At 46.7% G+C, this 22,237-nt stretch overlaps 1 protein-coding gene across 9 annotated transcripts in view; it reads left to right on the top strand.

Annotated features, from left to right (window-relative positions):
• The window catches only part of TBC1D1 (TBC1 domain family member 1), a 216,874-nt gene that overhangs the window by 148,847 nt on the left and 45,790 nt on the right, over window positions 1-22,237 (top strand). The gene's annotated exons all lie outside the window — the stretch shown is intronic.

The following is a 22,237-nucleotide window of genomic DNA, read 5'->3' as shown; positions in this document are numbered from 1 at the left end:
AATCACCTTTTCACTGAAGCTGCACTGGCCACTCTATTTCAAGTGGCACCCCACCCCATCAGACGTTCCTACTCTTACTCTGATTTTTCCTATAGCATTTCTCTCTTTGAAACATACTCTAGTTACTTACTTATTCATTATCTCTATCACCAGGTTCCTGCAGTCCACAGGCTATATGACTTTTAAGGGAAGGCAAGTAAATTGCTCAGATTCTTACAAGCTTAATATTTGGTCCTTAGTGATTTCTCAACTCCCTCCTCCTTCCTCTTCTTCCTGCTTATGTCCTTTCTGCTCTTACTTAAGAAATGCTGCCTGAATTTTTAAATTATGTGGTAGGTACTCTGTATGAAAGAGAGAGGTAAGAGAAAATAGAAGCATTTACAACTCTGAATTGGTATAATAATAATAACTTATCATGCCCTTATTTTTGCCAAGTGCTTTACATGAGTTATTTCCTTTAATCCCCAGTCAACCTTATGAAGGTCGGCATTTTTGTTACACCAGTTTCACAGATGAGGGAGCAGAAGCTTGGAGTGGCTGAAGTCATTTTCCCCAAACCACAGAGCTGGTCAGCAGGACCAGAGCTTGTGGGTCTGTGCCCCGCAGTTCCTGCTGAACTGCACATAGGCCCTGCGGGCCTGCTCCCTCCTCTGGAGCCTCCCTGTGTCGGGCATTTGTTCTCAGTCTATTCCTGTGTCCCGTTGCCAGCCAGGCAGCAACACGTTTCAGAGCATTTTAACATACAGACTTGCCTTCAGTTAATCGTACCCCTCCCTGCATGTTAGCACTGGGACTGGAGTGTGCCGGGAGGGAGGTTGATTCCTTAACATCTGTCTAAATTTTCTTCTCCCAAATCAGACATCTTCATTCTCTGCCGCTGTTTGCTTCCCATCCTTAGGGCGCAGAGAGCAGCACCTTCCACTGTGGTCTGGGGCCACTTGGACCAACATGCTTTCTGCATGTTCCCCTCCAGCTGTGAGACCTCCAGATCCTCAGGCAGCTGAGGGTCCCAGAGGTCCCTTCGTCAGCCGGGCTGTCCCAGGCAGAGTGTGCTGCTAGAGGCGCCTCTAGGCCTCTGTGCGGCTCTGCCTCAGGGCTGGGACCCATGGGCGGCCCAGGTGTCTGCAGCCGGTGGCATGAGGGACTTAAAAGTCTGCTTGTAAGGAACACTTCAGCAGTTCCTTTAAAAGTTTAAGGAACTTTTAAAATGTTCCAGGTACTCGGAGTGGCTCTTTGTGACTATTTTGCATTTGTATTCTGGCACTGCAAACTTCAGTGAAACAAGTCTAATCTTTCTTCAAGGTAAAAAAGTGAGACAGGGATATTTGTACTGTCCCATCCATTTCATCCTCTTTGGAAAAAACTAATAAAGGAAACTAGAAATTTAAAAACCATGGTGTTTGCAGAGCTGTAAGGATACAAGGGAAGGAGAAATAGAATTTTCTGTAATTTGGGGGTTCTGGTTTTCATAGATGGGCTAAATTCTAGAGAGAAACGTGTTAGTGAGTAGGGAGTGTGACTCCAATTAAATAGAGTGTGAAAGAGAGGAAAGTCCAAAGCCAGGCAGTGTGGACAGAAATGGAGAGATGAGACTGCACAGATACTGTCTCCAGGTCAGCTTGTCCCTTCCTCAGGGGTGTGTGGCTTTCTCTGTGCACAATTCCTGTGAAATAATTGAGTTGTAAGAATCTGAATTTCATGTTTTGGAGACCTAACTGGTAGGCAGTTAATTTCCATTTAGAAATTTACTTATAAACGTTTAGTAGAACAAGCGCAAACATTCCCAAATCCCAGGCTGGTTTGTTTGTTTGTTTGTTTGTTTTAACTCAACAGAGACCAGTTGGTCCCTTCTAGGGATTCCCACTTGAAGTTAGGTTACCAGAGTCCAGCAGGGTGGTTTCCACTGTGACCCCTGGAGAAAGGGGGGTGTCTGCTTCTCCGCTGGTAGGTCAGGTGCACGGCATCGCCGCATCGCCGGGAAACTGTGTGATAAATAGGGCAGCCACTTGCTTGGAGACTTGGCAAGGCAAGTTTATTTTTGTGATAAAGCAAACATAAGTAGATCGTAAAGTAGAATACTAAGAGTTGCATGGTGGTTTAAATTTAAAGCAGAGTCTTCAGTGATGCTTTAAGTTTGTGGCCACTTAGGACTGGTGCCCCAGAAACCCCAGGGAAAGGCATTCTCTCTCCTTTGTGTTACCGGTTCTTTGGGTGAAAGGTTTGTGAGAGACTGACTGTGTGAAAGGTACGTACTTGGTAAACTATAAACTCGACAGAGGGTGGTGTTACGGGGGTTCAGTTAAATCTGTCCCAGGGCAGAGCCCTGAAGGTCGGGTGTGTTGGAGACTGCGCTCGGAGAGCGGGCTGCAGGCAGATGTTATTGCTCCTGATAACCGCCCTTGGTCGTTCTCAAGCCTTCCCGCCGTGGATCCCCACCACAGGCCTGCTGTGAAGGTAAAGGCGGTAGAGGTACGCTCATCCCTCAGATGGAGGGTGAACACACCTGAGGATTAAAGGGCTTTCTCCGGGTCCTCATCTGGAGCAGCCCTTCACAGACTGCCCTGTGCTCAGACTCCTCTGGCTATCTCGGTGAAGGCAGATTCTGGTGCTGTGGGTCTGGGTGGGTCCAGACGGTCTCCGTTTCTGATGGGCTCCCCAGCGATGCTGACGATACTGGCCCACTGTGAGTGGCAAGGGCTTGGAATGAGTGACCAGGGTCCATCCAGCCCAGACCATCTGGTCCTAGGTTTAGGACTCCTGTGTGTCTCTCTGCTGTTGTAGATAACCTAAGGCGTCACCCATGTGTGTCAGACCTCAGAGAAATCTGGGTCATCAGTGACATTTTTTGAGAGGATTTGTGCTCCCTGGAGAAGCAAAGAGTTGGTCTGGTGGGGAAAATGCAGTGATACAAAACACATGGCAATAGGGATAAAGAAGAATCTGACAATGTGCCAAGTGAAACCAAACATCTGGCCTCTGCCTCGTTCCTGCCGCTTTGTTTTTTAGGGAAGCTTTGTCTCCTGGGTGGCAGCAGGGCACAGAGAGTGTGCAGGTGTTTGTTTTCTTAGCTGTGGGCTCAGACCTAATTGTCAGGCCTGCAAAAAATGCTGAAAATCAACTTCTGACTTAGATGTTTGGTAGTAGAAATACTCCACAGTTTTTCCTCGTAGTGTTTCATACAAAAAATAATTCTTTGTTGTTAAGAAATAATTTTTTAGGTAACTCCCAACCGTGGAATGGGGGAAAATTCTTTTACTTACCTCTGTGCCAAGGAACAGTTTTAGTCTTGGTCTAATGCCTTTCATTTAAGCATTTCAGATTACATTGTGCATTTACCGATTTCGCCAACAATAGAAGCATTCAGGCTTTACATGTCTTGTTTAAAAAAGGAAAACCCATCTAATATAGATAAGATTTATTGATTTGAAACCCATTGTATAAGTAAATAGTCCACTGAAACTAACGTTCAAAGGGTTTTTGTGTTGAGTATAGCTGTGTCAATATGCCTAATTTATGGTACAGTTAAGTCGATTGGATTAGATATTAGATGTAAATAATGGCAAAACCAAGGAATATAACCTGAATCTTTATAATGACTATTTTATATTATTGTGAAAAATGTAGCAACTGCTGTGTGACTATGATTTATTTGTATTGTTCATGGCCAAATTTTCAAAACTTTATATACCATTGGGAAATTGTAATGGATGGTATAAACAGAATAACTGCAAGTAGGACTTTACTGGAACCTGTAAGCATCACAGTGACGTCTGTATGACCCTTTGTTTTGACCCATGGTTCTCAGCGTTCACTGTGTATCAGTCACGTGGGGAGACTTATAATATGGGCTGCACCTGGCCCTCTGCTCTCACTGTGTCAGGAGGGTGGGGTTGGGCCTGCGCTTGAACTCTTCTTTCTTTTTAAACCCACCCAAAGCATTCTGATTGTGACCCTGAGTGAAACCGCTGGTTTAGTTAGATGTCAGAGGGTGACTTGAGGCACTGTCACCACTTGGTGGCAATGTTGCTCCCTGTGTCTTGATCGCCCTCCTTTCTTTTTCCAATCCCAGAGAAGTGTGCTTTCTTTTTTTCCCTTGTTTTTGGTTTTGGTCTTCTTTTGGTTATAGTGTGTACCTTCCTCGCTCATTTGCAACTTCATTGAATGGGGAGAGCTACCTTCTGAAATCAGGATGTTTTTCTTTTCTTTTTCTACAAGGTTTTAGGGAGTGGGCAAAATAAGGAAGAAAAAAATGGTCTCTGATTGCCAGATACATGACTTTTTAAGATTGTTCTTAACTTACTTTCCATATAATTTTGCTTTTCTGTGGCCAAGAAAGACCAGGTTCAAGATAAAGTATTGCAAGCCAGGGATTGATTGTTCATGGATTTCAGTAGTTTGAAGCTACTAGATTTTTCTCCTTTATTGTGCTTCTTGGCACGTCATTACAGATGGGGAAGCCACAGTGAATGGCAAGATTCTACCTCAGTTTGCTGTTTGTGTGCCTGATAACAGTTGTAAGTTAGCGTTGATTGAACCTTTCCTAATTAACCATTGGCATTTAAACAGTCAGTCCTTATGCTTTGTGCAGTGGCTGGGGTCAAGGGTTGATGGTGATACAGAGACGAAATTTTAACCTCTGCTGTTGGTAGGAAGGCTGCAGGGGCCGAGAGCTTGGGCACTGGAGGTTCTGGAGCCCAAAGGCCTGGGTGTGAATCCTGCTTACGGCACCCTGGCTGGCAGGGAATTCCTCCTTAGGGCTCATCTAACTCCATAGCCTGTGCGCCTGCAGGATTAGAGTGCAAAGTCGAAGATCTAGATTTGTCACACTTGAGCTGTAATCTGTAGAGACTGGGGCAAGCCACTGAAGTTTGTAAAGCAAGGAAATGAATGGGAGGTAGTTTGAAACTATTCTCAGGGGGATAGAATCTGTAGACATATCTGAACTTGAAGCAGTCTCAAAATCGGAGCAGAACTAGGGTGAGGCAAGCAGGCACCCTGAGTGCAAAATTTAAGGAGGCACTCAACTTTTAGGGCCCTGCAAGTATGGACCCTTCACTTACATGGCCCTGAGAATGATGGTACCCTACAGCCTGGACAGCACTGCCAGGGGAGTGTAGATTAACTCAAAGGAGGAGTCCTTGGCAGGAAGCTCGTGTTTTGTTTTAAAAAACAGCTTTATTGAGCTAAAATTCACGTATTATACAATTCACCCGTTTAAAGTATACAGTGTACTTTTCTGTATTTACACGGTTATGGAACCATAACCACAATCTAATTTTAAAATATTTTTGTCCCCCAGAAAGAAACCCATAGCTGTCACTTCCCAAAACCAACCCCCCCTCCCCCCAAACCCTAGACAACCACTAATCATCTTTCTGTCTCTATAGATTTGCCTATTCTGGACATTTTATATAAACGGAATCATGCGATATGTGGTTCCATGAGTGGGGCTGCTTTCGCTTCGCCTGATGTTTTCAAGGCTCATCGTGTTGTAGCGCGTATCAGTGCTTCATTCCTTTTTATGGTCAATCAAAACTCCAGTGTATGGATAGACCTCAAATATAGTCATTTACCAGTCGATGGACATTTGGGTTGTTTCCACCTCTTGGCCATTTATGAATAGTGCTGCTGCGAACTTTCATTTACACGGTTTTGTGTGGTCATGTGCTAAGAAAGGGTTTTAAGGGTGAGTGTGGAACCTCGTTCTCTGGGGGGCTTTGCGTTGCCACACATGATTCTGACCATGGGGATGGTTAGGCCAGTGGGGGTGGGTGAGCCTCCCTGCTGCTGGCCGTGTTTGCCTTTCTTCCCCTCTAGGCTGAGAGGGTGAGTGCGGGGGATTTTGGTGTTTCCCCCAGAAGCTCCTGGGAAGGCGAGGGGTGGGGAACCTCCGTCAGGGCTTCCACAGCTCTCCCATTCTGGGAGGCAGGGGAGATAGTCCCAGGACTGCAGGTTAGTGACACTGGCCCAGGGCTACATTTCTTTCAGCTGTTCTCAAAACTGTGTGCCCAGAATCCCTTGGAGAATTTGTGGAAACACAGATTGCTGTTCCTCATCCCTAAAGTTTCCGATTCTGAATTCTTGGTGGAGCCTGAGAATGTGCAGTGCTTACAAGTTCCCGGGTGATGCTGACATTGCAGATTTGGGGACCACACTTTGAGGTCCTCTGAATTTCTTAAGCTGATGGGCAAGGAAGGGTACGTCCTATTCTGATTTAAACTCCAGCCAAAAAAGCCCTGAGTGGTTGTTAGTAAAAAAAAAAAAAAAAAAAAAAAAAAAAAAAAAGATTGAAAATTAGAAATGTATTTTATGGCAGATTATGAAACAGCCAACAAATTCTATCTTCTTTGCAGTAAAACTAACTGAACATTAATAATAGCCATTGTCGTTATCCTTATCATGTATGGAGCGTTTAGTGTTTGCACTCTCACACAGTTAGCTGATAATCCTCACATCAACTCCATGCAGTCGGTACTGTGCCCGTTAGTTTGGAGAGGAGGCTAGAAATATTGAATAACGTGCCCATAGTTATTCACAGTTATCCCACGGCGCTTAGTTCACCCAGTTACTTTTCCAATCGGGTCAGTTCTGCTGTAGATCCAGCATCTTAATCACAGTAATGAGCTGTTGACAGTTTTAGGAATAAATTATCAGGAGTTTTGACTGGTTTACTCACTAAAGTTAGTGTTTGTGTGGTGATAAGCTGCGTTAGAGTGAAAAAACAATTCTTATGTTGGAAGTGTTCTAGAATTGAATGTTAACTCCTGCTAATATAGCACATGTTTGGGACATTATTTACTGGTAATTCTAATTTTTTAAAAACAGAATTAGAATCTTCCTAGTTGAATGGCTTCTATTAAATTCATTCATTTAAATGAAAAATGTACTGTGCCTCCTGGAGGGGCAAGGCCGGGCGTTGCATCGGATGTGAGCAAGCGGCCCCAGAATTACAGCTGCTGGCACACTTATCGCCCTCGTGGTTTTGTAAAATCCGTAGATAAAGCAAAGGGACACATTAAACTGCTTTCTGAATGGATGTTTTTCCAAGTAAATGCGTTTTATCACTTTCATATAAATGAAAATATTTGCAGAATAAGTACTAACAAGACTTTAAACATCATTTACCAAAGTAGGAATAATGTGATTATGGTCTTATACAATTCTGAAAATAACTTGTAGTCCCAAGTATGCATTTTATACCTGAGAGAATAATGGGTTTTCCACAGTAAGTTTAAGTATTGTGCTTCATTTCCTCTCCCTCTCCAGGTGTGTTAGCTTGAGAACTTTTTTTTTTTTAATAGATTTATTTATTTTTTTAAATTTATTTTTGGCTGTGTTGGGTCTTTGTTGCTGTGAGAGGGCTTTCTCTGGTTGTGGTGAGCGGGGCTACTCTTCGTTGCGGTGTGCAGGCTTCTCACTGCGGTGGCTTCTCGTTGCGGAGCACGGGCTCTAGGCACGTGGGCTTCAGTAGTTGTGGCATGTGGGCTCAGTAGTTGTGGCACGCGGGCTCAGTAGTTGTGGCTCACGGGCTCTAGAGCACAGGCTCAGTAGTTGTGGCACATGGGCTTAGTTGCTCCGCAGCATGTGGGATCTTCCCCGACCAGGGATCAAACCCGTGTCCACTGCATTGGCAGGCGGATTCTCAATCACTGCACCACCAGGGCAGCCCCGCTTGAGAACTTTTGATTAAGGACAGCTCTGGCGATGAGAGGTAGGTTACAGCCTTACCTCTGCGGTTTGGTGTTTGGAATTGTCTTTTGCGGCAGCATCTTCCCCAGTTGCCAAGGCGAGGTTTTTCTTTTTTCCTGTTAGCACCAGCCTTGTCTCCTGCCAAGCCTTGTGTTGGGGGCGGGATATAGAAACAGTGGGCTTTTTCTGCCCTGCAAGGCTCATTAGATTGTGGGGCTTAGATTAGAGGCCATAGGCGGGGATACCTGCCTTAACAAAGGGGTATTTCTTCTATCTCTGCAAAATGGCTAGTGTGGTTTGAGTTCATCATTCTGCCTGAGAGAAATCTGTGCGCCACGTCCTGGAAGTGTTCTTCCATTGTCCTTAACGCTCCTGTCTCAGTCACACCTGGTGTATGTCCCAGCGTACAGCAGGCTACATACCGTTAGGCCAGATGTTCCACCAGCACATGGCAAAGTCACCGGGTTTCCATTCATTTGCCTAATTTCCTCTGTGCGGCCCCTTCCACCTTTTTCAGCCCCTCACTTCCAGGTACCAGATTTTTGACATCATTTAGAGATTGTGTCTGACTGAATGTACTGGAAATCCTGCCACACTGGTGTAACTGGAGAGGGATTAGCTTTTCTCACATAACAAGAAGTCTGGATGATGATAAGGCAAGGTCATTCACTGGCCCCGTGATGTTCCCAGTGAGCTGGGGTCCTTTTTACTTTTCTGTTTCATCCTCTTGGATGCTTCCTGGTCACAACATGGCTCCTTCACCTTCAGCTTCCCCTACAGCTCTGAGCAGAATGACGGAGGAGGCAACAAGGAGCGGGGCGGGGGCGTGACCCCTCTACACCAAGAGAGCGAACTGTTGCAAGAAGTCCCTAGACGAGCATTACTTGTGTCTCATCATCCGGAACTCTGTCACCTGGTCACTCATGGCTGTAGGGAGGCTGGGCGACACTGTTTCTTGGCTGAGCACACGGCCACCTTGTACGAGGGGCGCCCAGCCGTGGGGATGAAGGGGAGAGTGGACGTGGGGCGGGACCCAGGCGCTGCAGCCCTGCCCAGGCAGAGTGTCTCTCCGCCCCGTCGTGTGCTGTGCTGCTTCCCTGTGCCCAGAAAGCTCCTCCCCTCTACACCCAGCCCAGCACACTCTAACACTGACAGACTCCTTATCTTTCAGCCCACTTCCCTGTTGCCATTTCTTCCTCCTTTCTCTCGGGCGTGGTCAGCCTCTCCATTCCTGATGTTCCTTAGGGTTTTCGTTTGTCCCTGTTGGACCGCTGCTGCTTTGTCTTGCGGTTCTTTGTCCTGACCTTCAGATCTGTACCGCCTAACATGGTAGCCACTAGCTACCTAGAGCTATTTAAAGTCAAATGTGAAAATTTAGTTCCACGCCCTGGACTCATTTCAGGTGCTCAAGAGCACAGCTCTGGGCCATTCCCCTCATTCATGTTCTCCTGGACACACTGCTCTGGGTGGTGGACTCTCTGAGGTTCCCCTTCGTCCTGACTCGACTCAGGATCACAAGCACAGCACATTGCAGGTGGCGCTTGTGCTGTGTTCCCTCCTACCCGAAGTGGTGGACTTTGGGCAGAGGCAAGATACTCTGTGACCCACCCGGCTTCTAAAATGATCGCTACTGGATATGTGCAAGGTGAGTCCACTGCTTTCGAGGAATCCTACAAGTAACTGGGAACTTTGAAAGTTATCTGTTCCACATTCCTTATTTTGCAGATGAAGAAACTGAGGCTCAGAGAGAGAAAGGGACCCACTTAAGGTCAAACAGGTAGTCAGTGGTAGAATGAACTAGAATTGTGGTTCTCCTTCCATTAAACCAGACCTGATAGAGTATCACCAGCCTGTTTGTTTTCCCAAATTAAGTTCCATTCTTGCTTATTCAACCAGTTTCCAGCTTCTTGAGAGAGGAAGTTGTTTCTTGCTCTTGGCTGTCCTCAAATGCCCACCGCATGGAGGCAGTGCTCAGAGGACGCTCCGGAGACAGATGAGCGTAAGCCTGCCTTAGTCAGTCAACGATCACTTAGTTGCAGGAATCAGAATATGACTCAAGCAAGCTTAATCAGAAGGAGGCTCGTAAAATTCAAGATAAGAGCAAGAGTCAGGAACTAGGAGGTTGCCAGGAACCCAGGAAGTCTCTCTGGCTCCCTCTCTTTTGTATCATGTAATTTTTCTTTTCTCCTTTTTTTTCCCTGTCTCCTCTTCATCCTACACACCAGCCTTCCCAGCTTGCTCATCATTGTATACGGTCTGCCAGCCCCCGAGTCCGTATGATCTTTTAGCTCCAGAGGCATCCAGTTACCTGTACCTGACTGCCAGGTTTTTGGGAGCTGATTGGCCCAAGTCATGGTAGCTCATCCAGGGAGGGATGGGAGAAGCGTGGTACCAGCATGGCAGAGGGGACCCACCCAAGATATTATCTGGGCTGTGAGGAGGAGAGGAGCAGGGCCAGTGCTGGGAAGAAAAGGGCATAGCCTCCGGCCACCACACGTCAGTGTGTTCTCATTAATTCTATTGCTAACCAACCAAAGGCAGAACCAGGAGAGTGAAAGTAACTGGGGCTCACAAGCTTTTTAACAGTTGGTGGTTATCCAAAAGTAGGTGAAAATGTGTGTGGGTAAGTATGTATGTAAATTTCTTATTACCAGGAGTACTTGGATAGAAGTTGAGTGACCTGTTAAAGATTCCTCTGGTGGGAATGAAGCTCGATTGATATATTTACCCAGTAACAAGAACTTGGAATTCTTAGAGCAAACAGATGTCACGCAGCTCAGCAGCCAGAGGTGGTCAAGGTCCCTGGAAGAGGAAAGGCTGGCCACTCTGGGCTTCCCGTGGACCTAGGGCACAGCCGTGTGTGTGTGTGTGTGTGAGCTGGCCTTGGGGCCCTCTCACACGGCTGTGTCTGCTTAGCTCTTGCCCGACCACTGCACGCACTGGGAGCCCATTTCCTAAACCCATTTCCAGCTCCGTGAGTCAGGGACACCGTCTTGTTATGGTTCTGCGACCTGGCACAGGGCTTGGTTTATAGATGGTGCTTGGTTTCTGTTGGAGGCGGGGGTATATGATTTTGGAATATTAACCAAACATGGGTATTCTATTGTTAACTACTCAGACTGTACTGTGTAAAAAATAACATATACCTGAAAAAAAATACAAAGAAAACATTGATATTCTATGGAAGTTTTGATAAGTTGTAGTCAGAGGTGGTATTTTCCTGTTTCTCTTTTTCAGTTTTACAGTGTAGTTACATTTTGATAGTAGGAAAAACTATTTTTCATTAAGAAACATTCAATACATGTTTAGCCTTATGGAGGTTAAAATGGAAGCACATTTCTGTCACAAATCATGATGCTACCAGGTATTCAGTCAGGTTTATTGGAAATGAACCCAGTTGTAAAATCACTTCTCTTTTGTGGGCTTAAACTACAGGTGATCACTTGGTGATTCCCGCTTCTTCTATTATTAAACTTGGCGTGACCAGTAATTTGAGTTGCAAAAATGACAGCCTTAATTTGCAGAAATCAAGCCCAAAGGTTAGAGATACACGGTCTTCGTTTGAAGGGTTCTTCTTCTTGGCCTCCCGCCACTGCTGTTACCTGTCTCAAAAACCTTTGCTCCCAAGGGCCACTTACCACCTGCTCACCCGCCCCGGGAAGGAGCCTCAGAGGTCCCAAAGCACTTTGTTGCCTAATGCTTATTGAGATTCCAAATTTCTCTGGTTCCAGCAGAAATAAGATTTCAGGATGTTGATAGTTTGAGAGAATAGTTTGGGAATTGAGTTAATAAAAAATTTTTTTAAAAAGCTAAATTAAGAAATATAAAAGCCCATGGAACCCTTTTCTCTATTTCTGGTAACTTAAAAGATACCATGTTGGGGACTTCCCTGGTGGTCCAGTGGTAAAGAATCTGCTTTCCAATGCAGGGGATGCAAGTTCGATCCCTGGTCAGGGAACTAAGATCCCACATGACGTGGGGCAACTAAGCCTGCGTGCCACAACTACTGAGCTCACATGCCTCAACTAGAGCCCGCGTGCTCTGGAACCTGCACGCTACAACTAGAGAGAAGCCCGCGCACCACAACGAAGAGCCCGCGCACCACAGTGAAGAGCCCGTGCGCCACAGCAAAAGACCCCGCATGCCTCAACGAACATCCCATGTGCCGCAACGAAGACCCGACGCAGCCAAAAATGAAATGAAATAAATAAAATAAAAATCTAATTGTTTATTTTTGGCTGCGTCGGGTCTTCGTTGCTGCGTGCGGCTTTCCCTAGATGCAGCAAGCGGGGGCTAAGCTATTTGCGGTGCGCGGGCTTCTCATCGTGGTGGCTTCTCTTGTTGCGGGGCACGGGCTCTAGGCACGTGGGCTTCAGTAGTTGTGGCACGTGGGTTTCAGTAGTTGTGGCACGTGGGCTCAGTAGTTGTGGCTCGCGGGCTCTAGAGCACAGGCTCAGTAGTTGGTGGCGCACGGGCTTAGTTGCTCCACGGCATGTGGAATCTTCCCAGACAAGGGCTCGAACCCGTGTCCCCTGCTTTGGCAGGTGGATTCTTAACCACTGCGCCACCAAGGAAGCCTCATAAATAAATCTTTAAAAAAAAAAAAAAAAGTACCGTGTTCTATCATCTCTGATTGCTCTTTCCATACAACTAAATACTTTTTCTGAAATTGTAATCAATAGGTTAGTCCAAATCAGTATGTTCTATTTCTAAAATAACATAGTTTGTTAAAGTTTAAACTCTGTGGTTGAAGTCATTTTAAGGTTCCTGATAATATAATGTTTTGGTTTTTTCTGAAGAGGTAACGTGAATGATACGAAAAAAGCAAACATATCATGGTGTCTATTTGTGGTGGCACAGTGACCCGGGTCATCTCCCCCCTAGAAGCCTCTCAGTGGAGGCTTTTGGCTTTTGCCTTCTTGGTCACCCGTATTAATATCAACTCCAGTCCACTGCCACAGTCCCTGGCTGTCCCACCTTCAACCTCTCACAGCTCCTTTGGTTGTGATCTGTAACTTTGCTACCAGCTGTGGGTCAGAAATGGTTTCATTATCATCCTTTTGCTACTTCATTCTTTCTGGAACGGTATAGTTCTGTCCCCATTGTCTTTGGCATGTGTGTCTGCACTGGTTTTTAGCTGAGACTACAGACTCTTGGATGGTGGGTAAAAGGGCTCTTTTGTTCACTTAAATACTTCATATTCCAATTATGATACCCTGAATCTGTGGAGCTCAATAAAGTCTCCTTGATATTGTTTGCAGCTTAAATTATTTGGAGCTTTTCATGTTAGAAAGAAAAGGGGTTCTTAATCCAATACTCATTTTACAGATGGGAAGACTGAGGCTCCAAGACCATAATACCCACAGGAGCCTTCGTCTGCGTGGTATTTAGGAATCGTGTGCAGGGTCAGCGCCCTGGAGTTGGCCGGCCTCAGAGCATCCTGGTTACAGCCCTGGAGGGGGGTGGGTCTGGGCTGCGGGCTGCTGTGTTGCTTCCCACCTCTAGGATCTTGGGCCTACTACCTCACCTCCTTCCTTCCTTTGTCAGAGAGGTGAGCTTTAACTGTCTCCTTCCACGAGAGGCAGTACTGCATAATGAATGTGAGCTTGGGCCTAAATGAGGCAAAAGTGCACGCCCTGGGAAACGCTCACGTGTCTGCCGGGCGGAGAGACAGGACTTGGGAATGTGATTTCATGTTTTGAATCGGAGTGACCTTTGGGAGGATATCCTGGAATCTCAGGTCTTCATTTATATCAAGACTCCTTCCTTGCACACCTGCCCTTTATGAGTTGCCAGAGTTTTAAAAATGGGCCCTGTGGTCCTTTGTTTTCTTGTTGTGTCACGAGGCAGAATAAAGTGAAACTCAGTGCTGGCGGGTGACTCCCGTTGTAATGAATATGCCTGCAAATGGCTCCTGGCCGCTTGAGGGAAAAAGGGTTGTGTATAACTTCAGAGAGAGATGATTGACTGGGTAGTCACTGTAGCATCCTGCTTAAGTGTGGCTTTTTGAAAAATGGTTGTAAATTTTTAATTGTGGTAAAAAACACATAACATAAAATTTATCATAATCATTTTAAAGTGTTTTAGTTCAGTAGTGTTAAGTATATTCACATTGTTGTGTGATGGGTCTGCAGGACTTTTTAATCTTGCAAAACTGAAATTCTTTACCCATTAAACAGTAGCCCTCCATTCCTCCTCCCCCCACCCCTGCCAGCCATCATTCTACTTTCTGTTTCTAAGAGTTTGACTACTTCAGTTACCTCATATAAGTGAAATCATACAGTAATTGTCCTTCTGTGACTGGCTTATTTCACTTAGCGTAGTGTCCCCAAGGTTCATCACTGTTAGAGTATATGATAGGATTCTTTCCTTTTCACTATTCCACTGTATGTATAGGGTACATTTTGTTTATCTGTCAGTGGCTATTTAGGTTGTTTATGTCTCTTGCCTGTTGTGAATAATGATGCATTGAACATGGGTGTGCAGATATCTTTCCAAGAGCCTGCTTTCAGTTCTTTTGGATATGTACCTAGAAATGGAATTGCTGGATCATAGAGTAGTTCTCTTTTTAATTTTTTGGGCACCTGCCATACTGTTTTCCATAGCAGGTGCACCATTTTCCATTCCCACTAGCCAGTGCCCAAGAATTCTAATTTCTCTATATCCTCACCAACACTTGTATTTTCTGGTTTTTTTTTTTTTGAAGTGGACTTCCTAATGAGTGCAAAGTGATATCTCATGGCGGTTTTGATGGGCATTTCTCTAATGATCAGCGATGTTGAACATCTTTTCATATGCTTGTTGGTCATTTTTATATCACCTTTTGAGAAAAGTCTATTCAAACCCTTTGCCCATTTTTAAGTTGAGTTATTTGGTTTTTTGTTGTTGTTGAGTTGAAAAGTATGGATTTGAAAATCAGACTGTTCTGGGCTTTAGTCCTGGCTCCTCCATTTATGAGCTGTTTGACTAGAGGCGGTTGCCCCAGAATCCTCAGCGGTCTCTTGGAGGTAGTAGTGGCACCCACCTCATAGAGTTACGGATGTTGGTCAACCACTGAGGAAGGACCCAAGAAATGAGAGCTAGAGTGAAGGCAGTCTGTTCCAAACAGAGTTTTGAAGGAAATAAAAATAGCTGCCTTCTCAGTCCCCTCCACAAATGGCAGCCGCTCTTCAATTCCACACCCCACCCACCGCCTTCCCTTTGATCACACCAGACTTTCAGGACAAGCGAAAGGGTGTGCTTGAACAGTCAGAGGCTCGGTGGCATATGGAAGACACTCATGTTGCCAAAAAGAACCTCTCTGGGCCTCCTGGGCGGCGAGCTGGTGGTTTGCAGGATGGCTTCAGCTTTTCGGCGAAGTGCGTGTCATTGTCACAGCCAGAGGAAACTTGAGTCCTCAGGCAGCAGTTTGATGTTCCTGCTCCACCCCAGGTGCACGCCTGTGGGGACAGGCCCCGCCTCACTGAGGGGCCCTGTGCTCTGAATTCAGAGGTGGAAAAACTGCAGGCCAAGAGTGCTGACAGATGCAGGGGTCTGGTTCCTTTTCAAACTCTCTTGATGGGAGAGACAAAAAGACCGGGAGTCATTGTAAAGAAATTAGTCATAGATGTTTCACTCTTTAAAATCGTCCCAGCAAAAGGTTAGACAACATGCAGCTTTCAAGTTGTCCTGGAGGTTGGCAAGTGCAGTGAGGTGCGACCTGGCCAACTAAGCCCACAATTGCCAGCCTCCAGAGGGTAGATTTCCCCCCTGTGTTGAAACCTTCCTTGGAGTTTAAGGCGCCACTTTTAAGCAGAGTGTGCTGTGCTTGGTTTATCTGTGCTGTGCCAGGATGTTTAAAAAAGTATCTGCCCTTTGGAGTGGCAGGTAGTAACTCTTTACCAAATTACTTGGTTTTTTTTCAATCAGTCAGTTTCTCCCCTCTTTATATTGTCCTGGGCCCATGTAACACCTCTCATTTCTTACTAACTGAAGCTCACTCAGTGTGCTGGGATTTGTCATGTTCAGTTATGGTCAGTTAGAGAATTTCAGATTGTTGCCTCCTTTAATGAGTTTTTTGGGCAAAGTAAATTATGGTAATATTTAAGAAATTTGCTTACTACAAAATCAGCTTTCAAAGACCGTTTGAACTTGACATGTCCCCTTTAAGTTATATTATTTATAAACACTTAGATTAAGTGTTTGAAATCTGCTGAAGTTTTGAATGAGTATCAGTGCACTGACTTCTAAGGGACAGAAGGCTTCTCAGTGATCATGTAGTTTGCTTCCGTTTTCTAGTTGAAGACATCAAAGCTCGAAACTTTACTAACGCTGAAACCCAGGTTTCCCAACTGCGCAAGGTGTGTGGATCCCCGAGGAGAATGCTGCTTCCCAAGTTGATTTCTTTCAGGATATGGGCCCTTATCCAGGCAGTGAGGCTGGGGTTTTCCAGGTGGAAAGGTCACATTTCCACATGTAACCCAAAGAGCATTGTGTTGAGTTGGGGGAAGAATTGGGTTCACTATTTTAAACCTCTTATTTCATAGTGTGGACTTCCCCATCCCCTCTCCCCAGTAAAGCACAAAAGTATTTCCTAACTTTTAAGTCAGTGAGCTTCCTTTCATGGATTCCGACCTTAGATCATATCCAGATAAGCATTGTGTAATGGGATGGGTGGGGTTAGTTTTTTTTTTAGTCACAGATGCCTGAGAGGCAGGAGGGAGGTTAGCAGACTTAGTAATGGGGCTTTTATCGGTTCATCCCGTTGGTGACTAGGTCAGAGTTCACTGCAGGACTGTTGTGTCCCTTCATGGACCACCTGTCCTGCCTTTGGGACCTTTCCTCCCACTCTCCTTCTGACCTTTTTCCTTAGTCACACATTCCTCTCTCCCCGGGCCCCTTTTAAAGACCTCTGCTTCCCATTCCCACTTTCTTCCCCTTTCCCAGCGATTCCCACCGAATGTTTTGCCAGCTCTTCTCGGGGATCACGGGACTGTGATGTGACCTTCTCATTTCTGATTATTTCTAGTTGAGTAGCTTCAAATGCTCCTCCGGTGCCCGCCCCGCCTGACCCCTTCACATGGGCCCGGGGTCGGGATCCCACCGTCTTGCTCCTACTGGGCGTGCCTCAGGGCTTTAGACCCTGGCCCCATTGTGATGCTTGCAAAGGGTGGTTGTGGACCCAGGCGGCGACAGTGCGGTACTGACAACAGTCCGGAATCCACGTTTACATCTTCAGTGAAAATCCAAGCAAAGACCCCTATGAGCACTTATCTTTGGGAGGTGGGGTTATAGGTAAGTTTTTCTTTTTTTTTTTTTTTTTCATATTTTTAGTGTCTCTAATTTCTCTGCAGATCAGTTAAGATATTACTCTTTTCATGGGGAAAGAAAAAAAAACCAGTCACCATTCCTGAAAACCCTCGCCTGAGCTGGAGGGTAAAAAGTAGGGCTTCCCTTCTTGAAAATCAGCATCTTGTCATCTTACCGGTCCCTCTGAGACTGGACGCCGTGGAGGCGGCTCTCGGCCTCCTCTCTCCTTCCACGGCTCCTCTTAACCGTCCCCCCCGCCCCCCTCCACTGCCCCTCACAGTCGGCTCTCAGGCCTCCGTGGCTGCGGCGGCTGCTCCTTCTGCCTCCAGAACAGCTCTCTCTGTACCTCAGTCTTTGTCATCATGTCGTCAAGGACAATAACGTTGTTTTCAGCGAAAGTGCAAAATTTACATACGGGATCCATCCCCTGCCAGTGACAGGAGGAAGGAGATTTAGTGTGTGTCATTTAACTAGCTTGCAGAGATCCTGAGTGCCGAGTCGTACAAGGAATTGATCTGAAAGTGGATTTAATGCTAGATACAGGAGCGTGAAGTGTAGTCAGGGAGACAAATACATACCGAGGGAGAAAAAAGGATGGGAACTGCTGAGTATGACTATAGCCAAGTTCAGGTTTGCATTGGAAAGCTGTGGCTGCCAAGGGGAAGAGCCTTTTAAACTCCCCGGAGGATTTCTCTTATTGTCTTGGGTTGATGCAGTGCTGTTTTATGGCATAAGCCTTAATGATTTGGGGGTTATAACTTTATCAGGATAAAGTGATCCTTTTCCACCCCAAGCTTTATAAGTATTAAGTACAAATTAAATACACAAAATCTATCCATCTATATTATAAATGTGTGACAGAAACTATGTCTTGACTCTTGATTCTTTCACAAAACCTTAATGCTTTCTTGCCTTGACTGTATTTTCTCCGATCTTATATTGAAAACCTGTGTTTGTCTCATGTCTTGAGTCTACGGAGTTGTTGTTCTTTTTATCTCCATCGTCTTCTGGGTTGTTCAAGCGATTTTAATAGGAAGGTGGGCTCATAAAGCAGGCACTGGCATACACTCCGAGATCGTCTGAGGGCTTGGAAGCACGTGTTTGTTGAGTGTGTGCCCAGGTGGTGCCCTGCAGCTTGTTGGTTGGAAGAAGCATTCTAGATCTGCTTCTTGCAGCAGGGTAGGTCAGGTCCTGCATTGACAAGGAAGTAGACAAGGTGAGGAAGCAGGATAAAAGGTAGCCTAGGTGACACCTTTTCATTTTTTTCTTAGCTACTGACCTCTTTTTTAAGGAAACTTCACAGAGGCCCTGTAAAACATTAACTCAGACCTGCTATGCTGAAATGGAGTGGAGGAGTAATTTAGAACCACGTTTGCTCCTGCTGTGGACTGAGTGTTTACGTCTCCCCTAAATTCATATGTTGAAGCCCTAATACCCTGCGTGTTGGTATTTGGAGGTGGGTCCCCCTCGGCGAGGTAACTAAGTTTAGATGAGGCCATGAGGGTAGAGCTTCCATGATGGGATTAGTGTCTTCCTTCCTGATAAGGAGACCAAAAAAAAAAAAGAAAAAGGAAGAGACCACAGTTCTTTCTCTGCCATGTGAGGGTGCAGCAGACCGGAGAGAGGGCCTTCCCCAGGCCCCTGACCGTGCAGGTGCCCTGATTCTGGACTCCCAGCCTCCAGAACTGTGAGAAACGAATGTTTGTTGTTCAAGCCACCCAGTCGATGGTATGTTGTTTTAGCGGCCTCAGCTAAGCCCACTCTGCCCCCCGCCTCTCTCCTGGCCCCCCGTGTGGCCTGTGCTAGCAGAGCGTCCTGGGATACAGTTTGGAAGCCAGCGCTCCGTAGTGCAGCCACGTCACTCTCCCCAGGCCGCACTGTGACCCGCCTAACACCCTGTGCTGTGGTCGGGGGGGATTTGAGGGTGAGGACGGCGGTTTCCTCTGTAGGCTTCTTTTCACCTGCCCAGTAGAACTGAAGCACAGAAAAGCCCCGGAGACCGAGCACACCTTGCTCGCGGGTGGGGTGCCTGGGGCTGTCCTGCTGGGAGGCCAGGAGGTCCTGGAAGCCGTGCGGTAAACAGATGAGTTGCTTTTGTGCAGGTGGTTAAAAAACACGAGCTGAGAAATCGTGATCTTAGCTTTTAGTATTTTTCTGTTTGTGTTGAGTGACTCCTGGGTCTATGTTTCTGACTATTTATGTTCATATCTGGAAGTTTTCTGGAAGGAAATTTATTATCACTGTGGGTAGTCTATCTGGGTCAGCAGGGAGGGACCATTTTCTGAATGCAGTTCTTAAGAAATGGTATTAATTTTAGTTTAAACAGTTGCCTTCGACAAAGAGAAAAACAAGATTTGGCTAGTGTTTGAAAAGCAAGGTATGTTACATTTAAAATTTTTATTTAATGGTCAGATCATCTACAATGGATGGAGTCATTGCTGAATTAATTTGAAATAATTTATTTAAAAAGGATCCCTGTTCCCAAGTGTTATATAATGTGAAACCACCAATTAAGGTAAACCTAAATAGTATAACCTGTTAGGTTATACTAAAGTAAGTGTTCCAGTCGTCGAAAACCCAGGATACCGGGTCCCACCCCAGAGTTTGTGATCTAGTAGGTCTAAGGCGAGGCCAAGAATTTGCAGTTCTAACAAGTGACCAGGTGATAGGGTTGTTACTGGTCTGCAGACCTCACTTTGAGAACTACTCCCGTGGACTGAACCCGTGGCCTGGGTTCTGGTGATGGTGACCCCATGTGCTGGTGTGGGCAGTGGGGTCAGGAAGACATTTCACCCTCGACACCCACAACGAGGTCCAAGCAGGGTGGGCTTGACCAGCAGCTGTCGTCACGAAGAGTCAATCATGTAAGTGACGAACGTTGGGTGGTCTGACCCCTTTAAAAAAAAATCCATGTGGATGAGATCGAAGGGCTGAGGTAGCAGTTGGGGCAGATCTCCATGTGGTTAATGCTCTCGGGCTCTCGGAAACAGAACTTACTGACTGGTCCTTTTTTCACCTCTTCTCTAGAGCTTCTGTAGGATGGCGGTCTTGCTTCACTAGCACAGGAGGCCTTCACTGTCTGACCAGACTTGTTTCTCACTCTCTGCGTGCTCTCCCCCCACCTCACCCCACCCGCACTTTCCCAGGGTCATGTGGAACTGCTCGAAACTCCCCAGGAACTCACCACGATGGGCTGTTTCAATTCCCTCCCTTCATAGGGGGTGGCCTTCCTGGGCACGCTGCAGGACTTAGGACGTGACCAGTCCCTCCACCACTGCCCCTTACCCACTCCCCACGGAAGGGGCAGACTAGGTGGGTCTTCCATCATGGCCCTCTGCACTTAATTTGGCCACCCCTGTGGGCTCCTGTCCTGCCACTTGTCACACTGTCACCCCTGTCATGGTGGCCTACTCAGCTGTCCCCTTGGGGGACAGAGGTTGGTTTCATTTCACCATTGTTCTCGGGATGAACTAAATGATTGTTTGGTCCGAGAGGTGATCAACACCTTAATGTGTAATGTGTCCTATAAAGCTTTATATATAAAACGTTGTGTATCTACCTAAATGTCAGATATCCACATATCTCCATATAGATAGATGTATGTAAAGTTTATATAAAGTTTTAAAATAGTTTTTCATGAACTTGAGAATAGAACTGTCGGAAAGAGCTGAGCCCCGGTCACTTGGGCCTGGAATTGTATGCCGCATGGAGGCACCACTTGTTCCTTCCTCCTTCGGTGCCTGGCTTTCCTTGTTCCCTTCGCCTAGACCGTCCCCCTCGACTTCTCTCCCTTGTGCTTCACCTTTCCCAAGATGCTCCGGGGCTGCCCTGACCTCCTGTTCCTCTGAGCTGCTCTGGCGTTATCGTCTGTGCTCAGGGCAGTGATTGCCAGCCCCAGGGATGCCGGTCTCAGACTCTGAGAGGCTCGGCTGAGGTTTGCCACGGTGCCGAGGGAGCATAAAGGACCTGGCAGGGAGTGACAGGAGCAGACTTCCCCGACGCGACCTTGGAGCTGAGCTCTGGAGGAGGAAGTCAGCCACACAAAGAAAGGCCAGAAGGGCAGCCCAGCCGCTGTAAGAGTGGCTGGGCCTCTCCAGTGCTTCCTGCCTCTTGGGACCACAGGTCCTGGACACACTAAGGTGGTGACCAGGACAACACTGTTATTTTCTTCATAGAGTACATGTCTGTCTTCCCCAGTATCCTTCAGCAAACCAGTTTTCTTTCTTATCCCCAGCCCCAGTCTGACTGTGGAGAAGTCTAAACAGCACAAAGATTTTGCCAGGTTTAGATTAAAATAGATAGAATAATGAGGAGAAGAGCAATTCAGCACATACCCCTGTTCGAGGACCCCTGGCCGAGCGCCGCTGTCAGCGCTCTCAAGCGTTCTCATTTAATCCCTGCATCAGAGCGGTGGGAGGTGGGTGCTGTCATCGACTGTGGTCTCTGGATGAGGAGGCCGAGGCAGGAGCGGTCAGGGCCGTGCTGCTTTCCGGGTTGCTGAGTGGCAGCACAGGTGGAATCAGGGCCTTCTTCCCCTCTTCTGTGTTCATTCCTGTCGCCCCGAGGCCCTGGGATGAGCCAGTCTGGCTCCACCAGCAAACCAGCTCCACGTCTCAGGCCTTGGTCACCGAGGCTGTCACAGCAGTCATCGCTTACTGGGCGGTGGTGAGGGTGAGATGTGTGGGTACTAGGAAAGCACGCTGCCAGGCACAAGTAAGCGCTCGGGGTGAACTATGCGGGCCTCACTTTCCCCATTGGGAAGGGAAGGGGGGTTGAGCTGAGTCACCTTCCAGTGCCCGGTTCAGCCCTATGTCTCCGTGCCCCTCTGAGTGCTGACGATTTCCCTCACAGGCCAGGGGAAGGAAGCAGAGTGAGCAGGGGGGGTCCTCTGGGGGCAGGCCTGGGTCCTGGACTCACCCCCTCACCTGTCCTGGTGGCCCTGACCCAAGGGCCTTTGGTGGTGGTGGCTCTTTTCCACCTCAACGTGTCTCATAAAACTGCAGGAACCACAATTTGAAATTCAAGGTTATATAAGCGGTAATAGAAGAGATCAAATTGTGACGAAGATCAGCATTTCGTATGCCGACTGAGGCTGGATGTTTGTTCCTCTTTATAGTTTTATTGTCTTTAATCAAGAAACGAGAGCCCCGACCTTCGGCCCTCCCAAAAAGTACAATATTATCCCCTTTGCAGATACAAAAACAAATGCCATTCATTTCAAAGGATAATTTTTTTTTTTTTTTTAATTTATTTTGGCTGC

This window comes from Balaenoptera physalus (genome assembly GCF_965194825.1).
Source record: "Balaenoptera physalus genome assembly, chromosome: 5".
Taxonomy (NCBI): Eukaryota; Metazoa; Chordata; class Mammalia; order Artiodactyla; family Balaenopteridae; genus Balaenoptera; species Balaenoptera physalus.
The sequence above is the reverse complement of the archived record's forward strand: the minus strand, read 5'-3'. Positions and strand labels throughout refer to the sequence as shown.